At 51.8% G+C, this 20904-nt stretch overlaps 1 protein-coding gene across 6 annotated transcripts in view; it reads right to left on the bottom strand.

Moving 5' to 3' along the window:
- Positions 1-20904, bottom strand: part of FAM135B (family with sequence similarity 135 member B) — a 293649-nt gene that overhangs the window by 197256 nt on the left and 75489 nt on the right. The window contains exon 1 of one of the 6 annotated variants that reach the window (XM_058699174.1): positions 4353-4371. The exons of the other annotated variants lie outside the window; for them this stretch is intronic. The gene's annotated coding sequence lies outside the window, so the exon portion shown is untranslated. Of the gene's footprint in view, positions 1-4352; positions 4372-20904 lie in introns of those variants that run through there. 6 annotated transcript variants of the gene reach the window in all.

Raw genomic sequence — 20904 nt, forward strand, 5'->3', positions numbered from 1 at the left:
GTCCTCCTCTGTAAAATGGGAGCCATAATAATACTTTCTTCATGGGGTTGTTAAGTTAAAAATGTTAACACATGTAAGGCATTCAGAACCCGGCACAGAATGAACCCTGATAAATGCTGGCTATTGTTAACTACTTAAAAAAAATTTTTTTAATGTTTATTTATTTTTAAGAGAGAGGGAGACAGAGCACAAGAGGGAAAGGGGAACAGACAGAGGGAGACACAGAATCCGAAGCAGGCTCCAGGCTCCGAGCTGTCAGCACAGAGCCTGACGCGGGGCTCGAACCCACAAACTGTGAGACCGTGACCTGAGCCGAAGTCGGATGCTTAACCACCTGAGCCACCAGGGCGCCCCTATTGTCAACTTTATTACAGAAGGCAGAGCCAGGGGAGAGAGTGGAAACAGAATGTGGTGAACTTACTGTTGCCTCAGGTTTGCATTCATTCAGAACGATCTTTATTGAGCATCACCCACAGTCCTGCCCTTTCTGGGATACTTGGAATCCCACATCTGCCCAGCTAGGGATGGGCCCATCTCACGAAGCACACCTTCACACCTTGGGAAGCAATGAACCTCCCATCACAGAGAGTGTCCAGGCAAAAGAGGGGGCCCTGCTGCTCAGGGATCCCCAGCCCCTGTGTGGTTTGTAAGCGACAGTTGAATTCCCTCTCAGCCACAATGTTCTAGGACCCAGTAATCCCCAGGCAGACCATGTTTAGCTCAGATTAACAAGAACAAGCTATGAGATTCAGAGAACAGAGCTGCTATGTCAGGGAGCCCCATCTTGGAACAATCTCCACCTGCTGCCGAGTTACCCACAATGCACGTTACATGCCTCTCACAGCCTGGATTTCTGTACTTCAAGGAAAAGCCAAACAAGAGAGTGATGTGCAATGGTAACTAATGAAACGGATTTTTGTGAAGTATTAAACTGTTTTCATTGCCAGTAGGGTCTTATTAAAGTAATGAGGAAACACGATTTTGGAAAATTAAGCACGTTACTCATTCTTCCTTGAGGGTAGAGAAACTCAGGGCCCTTGGAAATAGGAGTCCTGTCTATTTACGGCTTTCTGAAGACTCCACGGCTCACCCGGTGGCTGGTTCACAGTAGAGGTTCACAAGTACATGCGGAACTAATGAATAGAGGGACAGCATCAGAAAACAGAGCTGCAGCCAGAGTGGGAACACGGAAGGGGGGCCGAATTCAACAAGGAAGAGCAAAGCAACCCAGGACAGGACCTGTACCATGAACAAGTGTGAGCACAGGCATCGATTACGGGGGGAGAGAACGTGTTGCTTGTGGTTAAAGAAACCCAACAAGGCCGGCCAGGTGAGCCCTTCCAGAAACGTCTGGCACTGAGGATGGCACCAGGTGCGGATAACGAGGCACGACCCGTGCAGCGTGAAGCGGCAGGGAGGAACACGTTGGGGACGAGGGCAGGACATTATCCTAAATCTCCCCAACCACAGCACGGCTGGGACCACACTGTGGGTGGTCCAGCTTTCCTCGACATTCGGGGCAAGGAGCGTCGCTGACACAACACACAACACGTAGGAAGCACACAAAAGCAGATTCTTGGGTCCTACAGCCAGACTTCCTAATGAGACTCAGAATGGGATGTGGGAACACTCGTGCTGAAGTGTGGACCCCAACACACCCGCCTCTCACACCAGGTCTGATGGGAAAACGACCCACGCAGCCAATTCCGGAACCAGAGACCAGAGGACTACACCTGCTGTCCATCTGTGTGACCTAAGGAGGGCAAGAAAGCACCTCTGGGAGCAAATACTGGATGCTTCTCTTTCAAGAATCAAGCCCCACTTCTTACAGGGCTTCAGAAAGTGGTCTGGATACGCAAACTGCCACGTAGAAAGCAGGAATTCTGCGTGGCATCTGGACCAAGGTCTTCATGGCAGCGTGTGTGCATGTATGTATGTGTGAGAGAGAGAGAGAGAGAGAGCGAAAGAGAGAGACAGAGATAATAAATCTTTACTCCCCAGGGGCACCTGAGTGGCTCAGTCAGTTAAGTGTCCGACTCCTGACTTCGGCTCAGGTCACAATCTCGCAGTTGGTGAGTTTGAACCCAGCACTGACAGTGCAGAGCCTGCTTCGGATTCAGATTCTCTCTCTCTACCCCTCTCTCTATTCCTTCCCCGCATGCACACACTCTCTCTAAAAATAAATAAACTTTAAGTATATATATATATATATATTTAATAAATATATATATTATATATGTATGTATACATTAATAAATAATAAATATATATATATTTAATAAAGCTTTACTCCCCAGGGGTAACACAGAGGGTTGAAAACAGACGTGACTCCCATCCCTCCAGGGACACCTAAAGCTGACTTCACCAAGAATAACTGTTAATAACTGTATGAATGCTGTGTTTCGAATTTGCTTTTCCTTTCATTATCAGGTTTCACTGAGATTTTTCTTTCTGTGTTTGCTTTCCTTCAGTTGTAAACCACTACCACCCAGAAAGGTCTATTCAAAGACATGCAAAATTCATGGTGTGGGTGGGAGAGACTCCTGGTTCTCTATTCCAAAACCATGGCCTGTGGCCCTCTGCCCTGGTCACGGGGCCAGGAGATAGAGGGCTCTCCACTCCTTATGCTGGAGATGTGAGGAGTGACCCCAAGGCTGTAGAAGGGTGCCCACCACCCACCCTGTTGTCTGGTGCTGACCAATGTTGGATTTTAGTCCTCTCTTCCCCTTACCCCCTGCTGGGTATGAATGTGTCCCCCCAAATCCGTATGTTGAAACCTAATCCCCAAAGTGAAGTTATTAGAAGGTGGGCCTCTGGGAGGCGAGTAGGTCATGGAGGGTGGAGCCACCAGGAATGAGATCAGTGCCCTTATATTAGTGACCCCAGACGGCTGCCTTCACCTTCCGCCATGTGAGGGCACAAGGGCTCTGCGACGAGATCAGGGGCCTCATCAGGCCATGCTCCCCCCCTGGCCTCTGGCTTCCAGCCTCCTGAACCATGGGAAACGTATTTCTTTCTTTTTTTAATTTTGTTAAAGTTTATTTGTTTATTTTGAGAGAGAGAGCGAGCGAGCAAGAGAGCAAGCCGGGGTAAGAGCAGATAGAGAGGGAGAGAGAGAGAGAGAATCCCAAGCCCCGATGTGGGGCTTGACCCCATGAACCCGTGAGATCGCAACCTGAGCCAAAACCAAGAGTCAGGCACTTAACCAACTGAGCCACCCAGGGGCCCCAAGAAACACACTTCTGTGATTCATAAGCCACCCAGGCTGGTATTTTGTTCTAGCCCACTGGAATGGTCTAAGACACCCCCAGAGACACCTGTTGTCAACTCTGACCGTTGTTAGCTTCTCAAATCTGTCCCCTTCCCTCCATCTCCAAAGCCATCACCCTGCTGTCCTGGTCACCACCCTCTTGCCGGGACTGTTCCCCCCTCCCCCTCCGGTGTCATAGCTGAGCCTGAGTCCTTGCATGAGACCCTGTGAGGACGCCATCTCTCCACGGATGTGGGGAGCATGCCAGTGCATCAGGTCCCGAGGACCAGAGAGCGTCACGTATCTACTAAGGAACCTTGACCATTTCCTGGCGGTTGGCAATCAGTCACCAGCCAGCAGTTATTATCTTATTTCTGCCTTCAACGCCACTGGCAGAAACTCAAAAGGCTGCTCACAGAATCCAGCCCCAAAGCATGAGGCCACCCTCCTCTATTTTACAAGTTCCAGGGGCCCTGGAGGCCCGGCCTCCACATCAACTAACGTTGAGTAACTGTGCTTCTCTTTGCGATATTTCTAAAATGTTTCATCAGTGGTTCACATTTTTCCTCACACGTTTAGACCATTCTCAGATGCCTCTGAGGAAATTTGTTAAAAATATTAAGACTACCGTACCTCCCCCGACCGTTATCCACAGTTTTGCTTTCTGTGGTTTCCATCACCTGCAGTCAACCACGGGGTGGAAACATGATCCCCGCAGTAGCCCTAACTCTCTGTCACAGTGCCTGTGTCAGCCTCCTTGCTACATCTCGCGACATAGGCCTTTGATCATCTCCCATCGTCACAAGAAGGTGAGTGCCATAGGATGTTTTGAAAGACAACACATTTCCTAACTTTCATTACGGTATTGTTATAATTGTTTCATTTTGTTATTAGTTATTGTTGTGAATCTCACACTGTGCCTGATTTATAAATTAAATTTTATCAGCGGTACGGACGCACAGGGAAAAACAGTGCACACAGGGTTTGTGCTACCGATGGACTCAGGCATCCACTGGGTGTCTCGGGACAGATCCGCTGCCGAGAAGGGTATATACAACTGTGATCTGGAGAGATACCAGGATTTCAGGGCCTCATTAGATACTGTTTAGAGGCAAATCCTTTTACAAACACATCTTCCTTTAGGACGTATTTTTTTTTCCTTTTAAAACGTCAGTCTTCCACGTGTGTGGCCTTTGAAAAGATTAAATGAAAAAAAAAGTGTGTTGATCTTCACATGCGTTAGCACACACTATGAAAAGGGCATGAAAAGCTGATGCTGCTGCAAAGATTTTGAATCTTTTTATATCTTTTATAATTGTAAATTACAGCGTGGTCCAGGAAGGGGGCCTCTCATGCTACAAAGAACGGTGAGGGCAGAGAAGGGACGGCCAGAGCACGACCCAGAAAGCGGGCGAGCATCCCATCAGACGCGCAGCCGGCCCTGGGGTCTGAGACAAGGAGCGTGCCGTGGAAATCTTTCTGAGTCATCTGTAGCCGCCCATCCCCCACCAGATGCCCATCCCCAGGCAATTTAATCCAGGCAGACGTTCTGCTGAGGTAAGAACTCCAGTTTTCGGCCTGGCATGATCCCCGCTACGTGTTCCAGAAAAATGATCCCATTAAGCATGAAAATCGGCATTTCTTCGGCAAACGGGGAGGGTCACCCAGGAGGCAGGCTTCTGTCCTGCTGTGAGAGTATCTCACTGGCATGAGCTCCCCACCCCGGGGCCTCACCTCTGCATGGGAACTTAGACAAGTCATGTGAAATCTCTGAGCCTGAGTGTTCACATCCGGTAGATGGGCCCACAGGGTCTTTTCAGAGCTGTTGCTTAGGAACAAAGGAGGACCATCTCAGAGAGATGTGCATTCTTTCAACACACTGGGATCAAGTACACAGAACCACTCAAGGCACCAGGGACACAGAGACAACTGAGCCATGGCCCTTAGGCCCTCAGAAGACACAGCTCAGAAAGGAGAAAGCCAGGTCACAACGGGTTCACGAGGATAAGTGCCATGACGTAAAGATGCACAGAGAAGTCTATGACCCACACAGGCAGCCTGTCTGGACCTGGCCAGATCAAAGGACTCAGAGCTCAACCCTCAGCAGCTTACAGCCTCAGGCAAGACCTTAATCTCGCCGTGCCTCAATTTCCCCAAATGGAAATTGCTTTGGAGCCTGGCCTATGATGTTTAGTAAGTACAAGCTATTATGATAAGGAAGAAAACCGTTAAAAATGCCGTGGACATAGCAGGAGAGAAAGGATGAGCCCCTTGCACTGATGAGTGCAAGGCTGTGAGCTTCTCCAGGGTCTCCCAGCCTCCAGGAGGCAGAGGGAAGGCCAGACGCCCCACCTCTGACTCACGCATCACAGCAAATGCAGCCCCAGCCAGTTGGCCGCCTGATGTTTAAAAGCATTTTCTTCCCTTCAGTGTGGAAACCAAAATGGACCGTACGTGTTTATTTTTTTCATGTGTCAAGACAGTGCAAATAGAAACACCCCACGCAATGCTGAGTTCCTGTTATCCTCAAGGTTCTGTGCCCCTCTTTAGCAGCATCTGAGAACGCAGGCGTGATGGCATACAAGGTTTCACAACCTCGTAAAAGGCTAACAGACAAACTCGGGCAGAGGCCCCCCAAACACCAAACACAAGGAAGCACCAATACCCCAAACCATGTGAAGCTCTGGGCCCTTGGGGGCAGGTCCCGGGACACTCACCCAGGAGCAGAGTGTGTGGCCACAGTGGACGGAGGCTCGCCTCTCCCTCCACCTTCGCGGACCCCTGAGTGGCTGCGTACTCGTGCGTGCATGTGTGCGCCCAGACGGCCCACCTGTCACCTCCACCTGATGAGCTCCCAGGCTTATAGGTCCAAGCAGCAGCTCCAGGAAGCCCCTCCTGAACGGCCATGCCTACCCCCCACCCCCACCGCCCGCAACACAAGCCCCAGCTGGCTGTGTGCAGGCCGTAGTGGCCCGTGATGTTCTAGAGGCACAACTCTCCTTCAGGTTAGACTCTGAGCTCTTTAAAGGAAGGGACGGCCATCAGGCCTGGGTGGGTCCCACAGAGGAGCCTGCAGGGGGGAGGGCTGCAGTGAGGGGACCGCACCCCCCCCCACCCCTACTGCAGAGGAGTGCTCTATTTACCCTCCCTGAAGCCTCAGCATAAACAGGAGAGGAGGTGACTGCAAGCCTCCGGGCCCCCACCGAATGAGTCAAGGCTGGCATTTCAGGCGCGGCCGCCGCACTTGGGCCTCCGGCTTCGCCGGCGCCCGTCCTTAGCTTCCCAAGTGCGGTGGTGACTCAGCCCACGTCTGTGTTCTCACTGACCACCCACAAGATCTGCAAGCTTTCTCGACTTTCTCACACACGCGTGGGTGCCCTCCTCCAGCCACCCTCCCAGCCAAAATAGAAAGCCGAGCAGGGACAGGAGAAGGAGGGCCCGAGAAGCAGTGTGAAGCCGTATTTCCGAGGCTCCCAGCACCAAGAGCAAGGGGACACTCAGTCTGCCCTGCGCTCCGTGAGCCAGTCAGGTGCTGCTCGTCCCTCCTCCCCCTGTGGGGCCACAGGTACCGCCGGGGGCGCGGATCCCAATGCGGAAGACCCCTGGTGGCTTCAGACCCACAGAGCTGGAGGAGCCTCACAGGGCAGTGAGCCCGACTCCTCCTCTTAACAAAAGAGAAAACTCAGGCCACACAGGGTACGGAGAAGACACTCCATGCAGGGGAGTAGCAAAGCCAGGGCCCGAACTGTGACTGCCACAACGCCCATGCTTTATGAGCTCCTGGTGCCAGTCCCTTTGTTTTTTTGGTCCTCTATTTTCTCATCTAGGAATAGGGCTAATAAGCCTTTCCTCGCAGGGCTAGTGTGAGAAAGTGAAGAACTTATCGCTACGGTACCTGGCATACAGAAAACACTCAAAGTAGCTGCTACTATGTTTAACGTCATTTTCAGGGCGACAAAAAGCACCCCAAAGAGAGTAATTCAGAGAAACAAGAACTCTTCTGTTCAAGGTTAGAAATAGTCTTCCCGGGGTGCATGGGTGACTCAATCCATTAAGCGTCCTACTTCAACTCAGGTCATGTCTCACGGTTCGTGGGTTCAAGCCCCACGTCGGGCTCTGTGCTGACTGCTCAGAGCCTGGATCCTGCTTCCGATTCTGTGTCTCCCTCTCTCTCTGCCCCTCCCCACTCATGCACTCTCGCTCTCTCTGTCTCTCTCAAAAATAAATAAAACATTAAAAAAAAAAAGAAACAGTCTCCCTTAAAATGAATGGAGGGGTTTCATTTCATATTCAACATTTCCTTGAAAACTTGCCCTGCAGGCATGATCTAGAGAGAAGGTGTCCCAGGACGGTAGAGAGGAGTCCAAGAGGGATTCCCACGGATGGAGAGTGTGGGGACAGGGCAGGTGCAGGCATCAGTCTGGACGTGTCTACTCTCGAGGGCCAGATGGAATCCCAGGACCGGCAAAGTTCGTGACCCTGAACGACCACAAAGAGTATCCTCATCCCTCCCAACCACAGAAACGCCCCCTTGGGCACTGTCGTTGTCTATTGATCCAAACATCAATGAGGCTGATGCTCTCTCTCAGCTCCAGTATCAATGATTCAGATCCAGGAGCCCGGAAGCCCAGAGGAACCCAGAGTCCATGCTGCTACTTGGACTCAGGGTCTGGAAAGCCAGACTCGCTGTGCTTGCAAATCCCGACCAGTGTGTATTTCTCTGTAAAGCCAAGGCCAGTGGCTGAACGTAGTAGGGCCTCAATTTTCCTCATCTGCAGAAAGCACGTGTGTCTCTTAGGGGACCGGAGACTGAGGGCCATAAGTGCGATCCACACACAGGAAGTATTCGAGCCAGCCGATGTACAGGTGGGCGGGCTATCAAGCATTCTGTGTTTCTACTTTCCCAGGGATCCCTATTATTTACTTAAAAACACATAAGAATGGCTGTATTAGAACACGGAGGCAGGGGGAAGGAAGGCGGCGAGCACACCGTGGTCCTGGATGCCCCAACATTTACTTTGGAAAGCCCTGCCATTTCAAGACACCTTCTGTGCAGAGGCTGGCCACTGGTCCCCTCCTCCGCCATCACCTCCCTGGACACTCGCCTGGTGGACACAAGCCTCCACACTGGTGTCCCTGCTTCTCTTCTTGGTCCCTGCCCCCAGTGTCCCTTCTCTTCTCAGCAGCATGAGGGATGGGGATCTTTCTAAGAAGTCAGCCCCCTCACATCACCCTCCGGTGGCCTCTCAGCTCCTCATCAAAGCCATGGTCAGCACGCCCCATGCGCCCTGCCTCCTGGCTCCACCTTGAGTAATTCACTTTCCTTAAGATGCCCTTGCACACAGGCCCCTCACTGTTCTGCAAAGCCACCGAGCTGGGGTCCACGTGAGGACTGCCTCAAAGGTTCTCTCTGAAGCCTGCCAGGGGCTGGCCCTCACCCTTCCTCCTAGTCTCAGCTCAAATGTCATTTTCACAAGGAGCCTTTCACTGCCTCCCAGTTCCTCGATAGCACGTCACCGTCTTTTATTGTATGTGAAGCAGCACCCCTCACCGCAGGACCCTTCCCTCCCTCTGGAAGGGCAGGCTCTCATCGACTCCCAGGGGCTGCTGTGTCCCCAGGGGCAGCAGAGGGCTTGACCAGGAGACAGCCCTGCATACATCTCTACTGAATGAACCAAAGGTCAAAATCGAGCAGAGTCTTGAAGAAAGTACAGGATTTGGGAACTGAGGGCTGAGAAAAGGCATGCTTATGGCAAAGGGGACAGGGGAGGTCTGGGGGGAGGGGAGCAGAACTTTTGCAAAAGCTATGAGACTGGATACTTGATCATTTTATCCCACTTAAATTTTCCTTTTTTTATGTTTATTTATTGACAGAGCACAAGTGGGGGAGGGGCAGAGAGAGGGGGACATCAGCGAGCCTGATGAGAGGCTTGAACTCAGAAAACCCAAGATCGTGACCTGAGCTGGAGTCAGACGCTCAACGGACTCAGCCACCCAGGCACCCCTCCACTTAATCTTCAAAACCCAATCTAACAGATCATTGTAAAAATGTCCATGTTTTCTGGGAGGAAACTGAAGCCAAGGGGTGGCCCCACAGCTACTAAGTGTCAGGACAGCCCCACAACAGCAGCATGGGCTGGGCTACGGGATTTCAGCCACAAGAAGGATGATAAACATCCCAGAAAATAGACCCAGGGTCCTGTGGCGCATCTGAGGAGGGGCAGGGGGAGGCTGGAAAGAAGGCCCTGGAAGAAAAGGACAGTAGAAGACCCAGCCATGTTCGGGATTTTGTCAGTTACCTTCAAGTGTGATACAGAACGAACTTCAAGTACAAACCTTTGTACTGGCTTGGACATTAATCTTTATAAGATGACAATGAACGGCCTGTTTTGGTGGCATGAATTAATCATGAACTGATGCTTTTTAAATTTTAAAAACAATCTTCCCTTTATAAATGTCTCAGCAAAAGGTGCTCGGGCCACCTCCCTGGTCACGAGGAGCCCACTGGTTCATTCAATCATTCAGCAATTATTCGTATTAACTCAAGGGTGTCACTGGACATCAGGGAGGCACAGATGCATAAAGTGGGAGTTGAAGGAAGGGAAAGGAGACACCAGGTAATCATTATACACTACAGCGAGGACTCTAAGGTGACTGCACAGGAAGCCTGCCCCAGGGCCGTGGGGTGGTCCAATCACTTCTGTGCCTGGTGACTAGTCGGGGAGAGGAGACTGCCTTACGGGACCCATAAAGGCTGAGCAAGTATGAAATGCACCCCATGGTGCTTATCCCCCACTCAACTTGACATATTTTGGCATATACAAAGTGTTATTTGACATTCAGGAATTAAGGACGCACGGTACACAGTTTCATGAACATTACATACGGTTGCATAGACAAGCCGAGCATCATAGGGGAGGCTGAGTGGGGAGCACAGAGGTGACAACAGAGGTGTTAACAGAACCAGACTTTCCAAGGGAGTGGGGCCCAGGCTTCACAGGATCTGTACCTCTGTTCCTCTCTGCCCAGCCTCCCGTGGCCCCGGCCACCAGCCCTGCACAGAGCCTGGAGCCTCCGGCTTCCTTATGCTCTGTGGGCCGGGGCCAAGTGAGACTGTCCACAAATGGAACTTTGGAGAGAGACAGACAGACAGAGAGAAGAAAATGCAGTCTGATGGGGCGCCTGGGTGGCGCAGTCGGTTAAGCGTCCGACTTCAGCCAGGTCACGATCTCGCGGTCCGTGAGTTCGAGCCCCGCGTCAGGCTCTGGGCTGATGGCTCGGAGCCTGGAGCCTGTTTCCAATTCTGTGTCTCCCTCTCTCTCTGCCCCTCCCCCGTTCATGCTCTGTCTCTCTCTGTCCCAAAAATAAATAAAAAACGTTGAAAAAAAAAAATTTAAAAAAGAAAAAAAAGAAAATGCAGTCTGAGATATACCTACCTCTCTATCCCACCTTCCTTTCTCTTCTCCTTTTCCTTGCTGTCCCCCGAAACCAACAGTAACAAGGCAGAGACGAAATGGTCCCTTGGATGCCAAGGGACCAGGTCCTCAAGGTCCCCATCAGACTTGAGCCAGGCCACACCCTCAAGCTGCTGCCAAGAAAGCTGTTCCTGATAATTTTTTTATGTTTATTTATTTTTAGAGAGAAAGAGAGAGAGTATGGGAGGATCAGAGAGAGAGGGAGAGAAAGAATCCTAAGCAGACTCCATGCTGTCAGCACAGAGTCCAACTTGGGGCTTGGTGGCCCCCTGGTGGCCCGGCTGTTCTGCCTCTTGGAACCAGGCCCACAGTGGGCTCTATGCAGCACAACCCCACTGAATCCTAACGTGCCCTGTGAGGTCAGTGCTGTTATACCCCTATTCCCTTGGGGGGGGTAACTGAGGATCAGGGGTGATGTGACTTATCCAGTATCAGAGTCAGCGACCGGCTTGTGAACCACCATCACCCAAGCCCCCATTTTCTTTCCCTAGACTCCTAAAATACCTCCCCAAGTGATCTGTCTGCTTCCTCCATTCTCCACCCAGAAACCAGAAGGTCTGTTCACATAAAAATCTACTCCTAGAATCCCCTGCTGTAAAAGCCCATCGGTTTCCCTTTCACCTTTCAGCAAAATCGAGTCCCTCTAAAGATGTACAAATGCCCGACAAGCACATGAAAAGAGGGTCAACGTCACTGGTCACTAGAGAAATGCCAATCGAAATCGCAATGAGGTCACCTGCACTAGGCTGGCTATAAACAACAAGCAAATAACTGAAAACAAGTACTGGCAATAATGTGAACAAACGGGAGCCCCTGCACGTCGCTGTGGGAATGACAACAGTCACTGGAGAAACAGCTCGCAGCTCCTTCAGGAGATGACCCAGAACGACACCGGACCCAAAAATTTCACTCCTGGCTATGGAGCCCCGAAAACTGAAATGAGCAATCAAACAAAATTTGATTCCTAAATGTTCACAGCAGAATTATTCACAATAATCAAAAGGTAGAGGGGCACCAGGGTGGCTCAGTCGGTTAAACGTCTGACTTCAGCTCAGGTCATAATCTCGTCGTTCGTGAGTTCAAGCCCCACGTTGGGCTCTGACAGCTGACAGCTCAGAGTCTGGAGCCTGCTTCGGATTCTGTGTCTCCCTCTCTCACTGCCCCTCCCTGCTCATGCTCTTTCATAAATAAATAAACTTAAAAATTTGTTTAAAAGGTAGAAATGAATTAAATTTCTCTCAACTGATGAAAAGACAAACAAATATGGTCTTTCCATACTATGGAATACTACTCAGCCATGAAAAACAAACCTTTAATGCTATGCTAAGTGAACAAGCCAACACAAAAGGCCCGTGTTTTATATACATAATTTATAAGAAGTATCCAGAATAGGCAAAGCCATAGAAACAGAGAGCAGATCAGTGATCTCCAAGGACTGGAGAGGGGAATGGGGAAGGAGCGCTAATGGGTGTAGGATTTCCCTTTGCGGCGATAAAATGTTCTGGGACAAGACAGCAGCAGTCTCTGCACAATACCGTGGACGTGCTGAATGCCCCTGATTTCTATACTTCGAGATGGAAAAACATGGTGAATTGTATGTTCTGTGTATTTTACCACAAAAAAAAAGGGACCAAATCCCTCTCCTTCATTCTCTTCTGAACCTTCTCTCCCTAAACAATTTAGCCCCAAATCCAGTAGAGGACCCCAGCACGTAGCCAGCTAAGACAAGGATGCCCTATTGTAATGCTCCACATTGCACTTTTCACTCTATTTCTATCGTCTTATTTATTCATCTCCTTAACGTGTGCACGCACCCGCTGCGATAACCCTGGTCTACCTTGTTCTCCATTTGGCACGGCCAGACACAACAATTAAAAAGACAACAAGTAAGGCAAAATGAGGGACATACTTGCACTAAAAAAAAAAAAAAAAAAAGATGGACTATTTCTTTGTTTATCTGAAATTCAGATTTAACGGGGCTTCCTATATATCATCTGGCAGCCCTATCTCACAGGTATACCCCAGTGAAGAGGAAATATTTGTGAAAATCTGAATGAAGACATAATTCCTAGTCCGCTACCCTGTGCTCACGAATGATGAATTCAGTCACTGCGCATGTGCGTGCTGATCACTATAATACTCCAGGGTGCACAGAAGGCAGAAGGAGGACAGGAAGGTGGCGAGGTGGCCGTATCTGGATCTGCCCCCTTCCCTTTCCGTCCCGGCCCCTCCACAGCAGTAGGTGTGGCACTGGGGACAGCAAATAAGTGATGTGGAACCTTCAGAAATCTGCACCTGGAAGGGGAAGCCAGGGAAGGAACAGTGATGACAGGGTCAGGGCCACCTGGGCAGGCAGAGAAGGGGAGTCACCCGCAGAGGGACCTTCCCAGGATCCAGACTGTCCAGCAGGATTTTAGAAGATGGGATGAGCAAGGGAGAAAGGGGATGCAGAAGACCACTCCAAAACCAAAGAGCACTTGCTCCCAAGCTTCAAGGCCATCCGCCGCCCGCCCCCGCCCCTCCCACCACCCCCTGCAAGCCGGCAACACTGTTCTCGCCTAGCTGACCTCCTTCTCTCTCGTCTCAGAGTCACAGGATTTGAGGAAATGCTGGTTGTCCCGATCCCTTGCAGCGAATGTCTCCTGGACTGTGGGTGTCATTATTCCCATCTTATGGGTAAGGATCTAGTGCTCTGAACCACCCGCCCCCCCATGCAAGACTGGCCCCTCCCAAGCCTCACCTCCAGCACCAGCCCCCTTCTCCACCCCGTCAACCTCTCTACCCACCAGCATCACAGAGACCCTACTGGCTTCCAGAATATTCAAGCTGTTTCATAATTTCCTGCAGCCTAGCTTTGTGTAGACTATCCCTCTGCCTGGATCTAACCTCATCAACTCAGCAACCTCCCGCTTTCCTTCCAGAAGGACTCACCTGCCAGCTGCTTCTGAAACCAAGCAGGCTAGCTAGCAGGCCCTCAGTCCCCTCCCTGCTTCAGCCGGATCACCGCCTGCTCATTATGGTTGTTACTGTAACAATCACATTAGCTAATATCTGCTGAGCGGAGTCTCCCTGCGTGTCAGGCCCCACAATCAACGCAATCTTCCCAAAAAGCCCAGGCGGTAAGTACTACTATAATGATCCCTATTTTGCACATGAGGCACAGACAGGTTAAGTAACTTGCCTGAGGATCACACAGCTAAATAAGCAGTAAAGCCCAGATTATAACCGAGGCGGTGTGGTGGTGGTCCCAGCTCCTCTCAGCGACGCTGCTAAGCCTGTGCCTCCAGTAGGCAGGGCTCAGGGAGGGAGGAGGTGCACCTGTCTCACCAGCCCCACCGCCTAGCCCAGGAGGGAGCACGAGGGACAGGGGGCCTGGTGAATAGGACTGCATATTAATTGATTAATTGGATGGAACTACATAACATATGGAAAACACTTTGCATATCGACTGTCACACATTCAAATAGGCTTGGGATTTAACCAGCTCATTTGAATAAATGTTTGCCTTTCCTGATTTTCAAACTGTCTTTGCAAACTACTCTTCAGTGTGGCCTCTGGCCCAGGAGCCCCCCCACGCAAACTTAGCTTCTGCTCCCAAGTGGTGTGGACCTAGGTAGGGCCTGCTTCACGGAGCTCCCTAGGCCAGAACACTAAGTAGCACTTTGCTGTGTGTGAAAACATTAGCTAATTAGAGTAATTCTCACTAACGTGTGAATGAAGCCAACAGGTGGCAGGAGCAGGGAGGGAAATGCATTTTAAGGCAGGAGCCACACAGATTCATTGCGTGAGCCTGATCTTTCACCAGAACATTCCTCATCAGCCAGTCCCCCTCCCGCACCTTCTCGAAGACACAGAGCCAACCCCAGAGACTCCCCACGAGGAGTCTCCTCCTCATGCCAACTGCTCTACCCCCCTTCTTCCCTTCCCCAGGCCTCTTGGAAGGAATTAGAAACTACCTCCCAGACTGTGCTCTGAATGTATTCCTTATTAAGTGTTTCTTCATCACCAGACTAATAAACAAGGTTAACTCCTGACCCTGCAGGACTTCTCAGAGACTTGAAGCAGTATTTAACATAGCAATATTTAGTGTCAATCTCCAAGGTGGGAATACTCTCTATGACAGTGATTTAGTCCAAAACAAGTATTTGGAGAGTGTGCTATGTGCCAAGAACAGGCTTGTCTATAAACAATGAACTTACTAGCTAAAACTTAGCTTACCTGCTGGAGGGGCAGATGTACTAGCAGAAAATCACCTTTCGCCTAAAAGGATTATTTTGATTTCGGTGTGAGGTCCTCTGCATGGAGGAGAACCTCAGTCGGTGTCCCCAGGCTTCACCATCGGGCAGTTGACTCTCCAGCACCCACTGAGCACCCCCTCTCCCACCCTCACGCTTTTCTCCCCTGCAGTATCTCTTTGGGTGTCTCTGGAGGCTCTGGTGTCCTTGGGAGATAAGCACCCAGATAATACTGTTGGATGGATGGACGGAGGGATCAAGAGGTAGATGGACAGATGGACAGATGGACAGATGGAATGACGTAAGAGCCAAAGTTCCGACCAAGGATTTATAACACCCATGTTTGGAAGCCATATCTTCCGTGGGCACACCACACTCCTGTGGCCCAGCCGTGCACCCTCTGAGGCTCGGTCTCCTTTATGACATGGGGAGTTGGGCCAGGTGATGGGCCGGAGGACAGCGCCCCGGAGCCCCAGGGACCGTGGCCCTTTGGCAAAGAAGGCCTGGGGCTGCCACATCTGTTCTCCAACAGAAGACAGACACGGAATTTACTGCGTGCAATCTCCTGATATCAACTGTTGGAAATGACTCAGTGGTTCTCAAAACCATCTGCAGCACAAACAAAACCCATCTGCGGAGCGTGTTCATCCCAGGGGCCCGCAGCTCAGGAGCTGGGGACTGGATAAGAACAAGCCACATGCCAAGAATCGGGCTATGAGCGCCATCACATCCACTCGCTCCACCTCCCATCAACTCTGGGCACGGCTACTATGATCCCCATTTCACAGATAAGGGAGTAGAGGTTCAGGGAGGCCAAGGAACTTCTCCGTCACCAGAGAATGGAGTTGGAGGAGGTGACCTGGAAAGCCCTCCTTCTGTGGAGGGCAGACGCCCACGGAACCCGGCCGTGGTCCCCGTCCTTGGCGCGGGCTCTCCCTGGACCCCACAGCAGCCCCGCGATGGTCAGTGTTGCCGTCTTCCTGAGGAGTTCGCTGAGGTTCAGTCTGGCCACCATGGCCCAGGTCCCGGCGCCACTGAATGGTGGAGACAGATCCTAACTCGGGTCTATGCGGTGGGAAACAGCGGGGCTGGAGTGAGGCTACCCCTGTACATGCTTCACCTAATTTCCTGAGAGATGGGGGTGCACACAGCCACGTAAGGTAAACCACTTAATGGGTCTGGGCACAGCTGGGTCACCGTGTCCCTTCTCAAGACTTTTGTTTGCCTCTGTATCTCTGCCCCTCCCCACCTGCTCCACACAGACACACACACGCGCGCGCGCACAGCACCCCCACTGACCCAGCGGGATGCTCCTGATGCAGGGAGTTCATCCCTCTGCTTTCTCTATGCCGCCCACGCCTTCCAGAAAAACACGTCCCAACCCCAAGTGCCATTCATCTAACAAGGCTGCAGTTACATTAACTATACTTAAATGTCTCCACTTGTACCTAAATTTGCCTGCACGGCCCTGCCATTACCTCTGCCCCCCAGCCCCCCTCATGGTCTCCGGTCTTCTGAGGAATTCCCCTGCAGAACCACCAGCCCTGAAATAGAAGGAGCCTGGCGGAGAGGCGGTGCTCCTCTCCCCGTCGGAAGCTTGGCCCCTACTTGGCAGAGCAGATGCACTCTGCTCCGAGCGAGGAGACCGGCGGAAACCAAAGGAGCCCTCGGAGGGCCAGACACGGCTGACTCTGCATTCGTGCCCTGCCACTTATCAGCTGGGTGACCTTGCTGCGGACCCCCGACCTCCTCAAGATTCGGCCCCACCAGATTCTAGGGTTTGGATGTGGGCAGGTGTGAGGAGGGATCTCATCTTTCTACTGGGTCCTAGGTGGGTGTCCTTGGAAGCAGGTCTCATTTACACAGCAAACGTTTACTGAGCACATTATGCACCAAATCATGTGCTCGGCACTGGACATTTGAACGTGACAGAGAACTGTTGATCGCGGTGCTTTGGGGGCAGAGAGCAGAGAAATTCTGGACTCACGAAGATCTTGATTTTAACCACACTGCCACTTAACAAAGAGATGACTTTAGTGGCACCTCATTCTCATTATCGGCAAGGTGAGAACAGAAATCCCCTTTTCACGTGGGGAAGGATTAAAACAACGCACGCGAAATCCCCACCACGGTCTCCGGGTTCCAGCCTGGGCTCCACAGAGCAGTACAGTTATTCTGCGGACGTCCCAACAACAGGACTCGGGGCCTCAGGGCTGCAATACCGGCTTCCCTGCTGTACGTTCGTGTCCTTTAGTCTTTCTGTTTACGGACCTGAGTCTACCCATCCGTGCAATGAAAGGGCAGCTCTGGGGCCAGACGTGCAGCGGGAGTCGGCCCTGCCCCGTCCTGGCGCAGCGACCTGGGCTGCGGAACCCGGGAGGGCTCCTCCAGCTGGTGCCCTCCCACCAACAAGTGTGAGCCCTGTGCATGCCCCTGACTGGGCGCTGTCTATCAGGGAAGCACAGGGGTTAGTGTGCGAGGCTCAGGATAAGGAAGAAAAGGGACAGAGTGTGGACAGTGGCAGCTGTGCTGTGTAGGCCACGTGAAATAGCATAAACCCATCCTCTTCTCTTTTTTTAAGTTGATTTACTTATTGTTTGAGAGAGAGAGAGAGAGCACGCACACGCGAGAGGGGCAGAGGGAGGAGAGAGAGAGAATCCCAAGCAGGCTCTGCACTGTCAGCACAAAGCCCGATGCAGGGCTTGAACTCACGGACCGTGAGATCGTGACCTGAGCTGAAACTGAGTTGGACGCTTAACCGAGTGAGCCCCCCGGGTGCCCCAAATGGTTTCATCAAGTAATCTCTATGCCCAATGGGGGGCTCAAGCTCACAACCCCACGATCAAGAGTCACACGCTCTACTGACTGAGCCACCCAGGTGCCCCAATTTTTTTTATTAAGCAATCTCTATGCCCAGTGTGGGGCTCAAGCTCACAACCCCATGATCCAAAGTCACAGACTCTACCAACTAAACCAGCCAGGTGCCCGAGTATAAACTCATTGTCTGACTGTATTCGGGTGCCACCTAACCTCCTGAGTTCCCAGGACACAGGGACGCGGTGGGGAGGATGAAGAGGGGGCTAGACCATGAGCTGGTCCTGTCTTCCCAGCATCCAATACCACCAGCCCCTACACACCATTAGTGAAGGTTCAGTAAATATAAGTGGATGGATGCATTCATTTATTTACTTAAGGCTCAGGGCAACTTTGTGTGTAACAATTCCTAGTAGTGGGGATGTGGAGACCCACGGCCTGTGTCGCCCCACCTGCTCCCCGACCATCCACCCCCCCACGCTCGGAGAAACCTCGTCCTCGTCTGGAGCCTCGGGGCCACCTACTCGGCTCACCCTGTGTCCCTGCCTGCCACTGTGCGGTGAGCCCCTGGCTGCCCTCTCCCCGGAGCTGCTCCCGAGGCAGCACCTGCTTCCTCTGCAGAGGACACACGTGGGCACATGTGGCTCATTCCATGGGCCACGAAGCACACACGTGGCCCTCGCATTTATCCACGGGGCACACGTGGCTCATTCAGTCACGCGGCCAGAGAGGCCCAGGAGACAAGCTAAAGGTGTGGAAAAAGAGGCTTCCTTGACCAACCTGCCTGAAACCCCAGCCAACGTGTGCTGAGCTGGGCTGTGCAGTCACCCAGGTGGGAGAGCGGAGCAGTTAGCCACCTGACCGGGTGATGGGTCCCGATCCTGTGCTGCCCGAGATCAGCGCACTGCTTCGGTTCAACCGGACTCCATGAGCATCTGTGAGCCTGCACGGGGCCCTGCTACGCGTGTCCAAGAGCGCTGGAAAAACTGGACCAGCGTGCAAAGCCCAGCCCCACAACATGGGCGCATCTCAAAAACATTATGCAAAACGAGAAAAGCCAGACACGGGTCACGGGTCATCCAATTCCACTCCCATAAGATGTTCGGAACAGGTCAATCCTTAAAGACAGCAGTTTGTGGTTTCCACGACGTGGCGAGAAGCAGGAGTGGCAGCTGCCACATGGATCCAGCCTCTCCTTCTGCGAGGATGAAACCGTTCTGGAACTGGACCAAGGTGATGCCGCACAGCTCGGGGAACATGCTGAATAAACCCTTCAAACCCTAACTTTTATGTTATGTCAGCCTCACTTCAGTTAAAACATACAATCCCCAATATGACACATGCTTGTATTATGCTACTCTTGCATGCAATAGCTCAGTAAAATTAATTCTTTCACTCTGAAAAAAACTTAACTATGATACCATTCTGTCTCTTCTCTGTCTTCAATGCTGCCCGTCCCTCCTCGGGCTCCACTTCTTGGTTCAGATGTGCCCAGACTAAATCTCCATCTCCCACAGGACAAGAGCTCCGGAAGTTTGATCTCAGGGCTCACGTCCCCAGAACATCTTCCTCTGAAGACCAGACACACTTGGGGCTTTCAGCCTCAGAGACGAAAGAGGCGTGGCCATCGCTTGCCCATAGCGGCCCTGGCCCACCTGCAAGGAGGCTCATGGCCTGCCAAGCTGGGGCGACCGCCCCCGTCCCGTGGGCACTGCCTCCATTCTCCCAACATGAGCAAGTGTGCCCCAGCCTCTGGTGCCCTTACGCATCCTCTCCTTGGGTGTTGGAGCTCCCTGGACTTAAACCTCAACAGGCAATCTGTTCTGCCCCTCCCTCCCAGCCCCCAGACTATGCAGACACAGGGGCGGCCACGGTTCCGCAGCCAGCTCTTAAGGCCCGTGTGACACTGGGTGAGCCGCTTCGTACCTTCTGTAAAATGGGGACAATGCCACGACGCAGTGCCAGTGGGGGCCAAGAGTAGGCATATACCCACTTGGGGGGTGGGGTGCTCCCAGGGGGTCCGTGCAGGTGGAGAGGCCCAGGGGAGAAAGGAGGCAATGACTGGTTTTTCAAGGATAGGAGGATGCATCTGTAGCCAAAAGGATGCTGCTAAAAATAGCATTTCTTCTATGGATGATTTCACATTAAATCTGCCCGACTTCCATGTCAGAACCTTCCTACCTCCCTTCCCCGCCCCTGCTAGCCTCAGGTAACCCGGGACAGATGCTCACAGCACATGGAAGAGTGAGCCACAGGTTTTAAGAAAAACCAGCCAAGTTCAGAGTCCGTGGAGAAAAGAGTCCGGCTGACCAACCTGCAGACCCACCACCAGGGCGTGGAGAGGCTTGTTCGGGGGACATTAGGAGCTCCTGCAGGGGGGTTGGGGCTGGGAGAGGTGGTGCAGGGAGCAGGGTGTGAGTGGGGGATATCCTCTCAAAGCAGAGACCTTTCAGTAAGTAATCATAACGCAGCATGTTGGTGCGATGGTTGTAAAAGGATGTAAATGCTGAAAAGCCGTGGGAAGTAGCCAGAACTCCTACTGACACATCAGCGGTCAAACCCCAAGAGAAAGCCGTCAAAATGCCTTGTCTTCGATGCCTGCTCAGTCCACACCCCGACCCAGCCCTGCCGCCAGCCTCGACTCCCCCAATACACAACACAGTACATTATCTGACAGACGCTTTCTCGAAGTTTGACTAGGAGAATAATAAACACCTGTTATGAGGACATGAACGCATACCCCCCACCCCCAGATGCTGGAACAGAGATCATTCTACCACAACACCTTGTTATGGATATTTAGTCTGTCTCCTCATTAATCAAAGAATAATGGAAATAATAACTTTTTTAAAACACCAAATTAAGGCTGTCATTTCATAGCATCATCTTAATTAACCCGTGTGTCCTTATTTTCCGGGAATGTCCTGTCAACGTCTAGTGTCCCAGTACTTATTAATAGCATCACCATCAGGGCTCAGAAGTGGCTGCATACGAACGAGACCATATATGATCACCGTACCCACAGCAACACCCTAAGGTATGCCTTCTTACTGCGGCCCCTTTACAAGTGAAGCTATGGGGACTTGCACAGATTATGTCACCTAAGTGGCAGACCAGGATTCAAATTTGG

This window comes from Neofelis nebulosa, chromosome 14 (assembly GCF_028018385.1).
Source record: "Neofelis nebulosa isolate mNeoNeb1 chromosome 14, mNeoNeb1.pri, whole genome shotgun sequence".
Taxonomy (NCBI): Eukaryota; Metazoa; Chordata; class Mammalia; order Carnivora; family Felidae; genus Neofelis; species Neofelis nebulosa.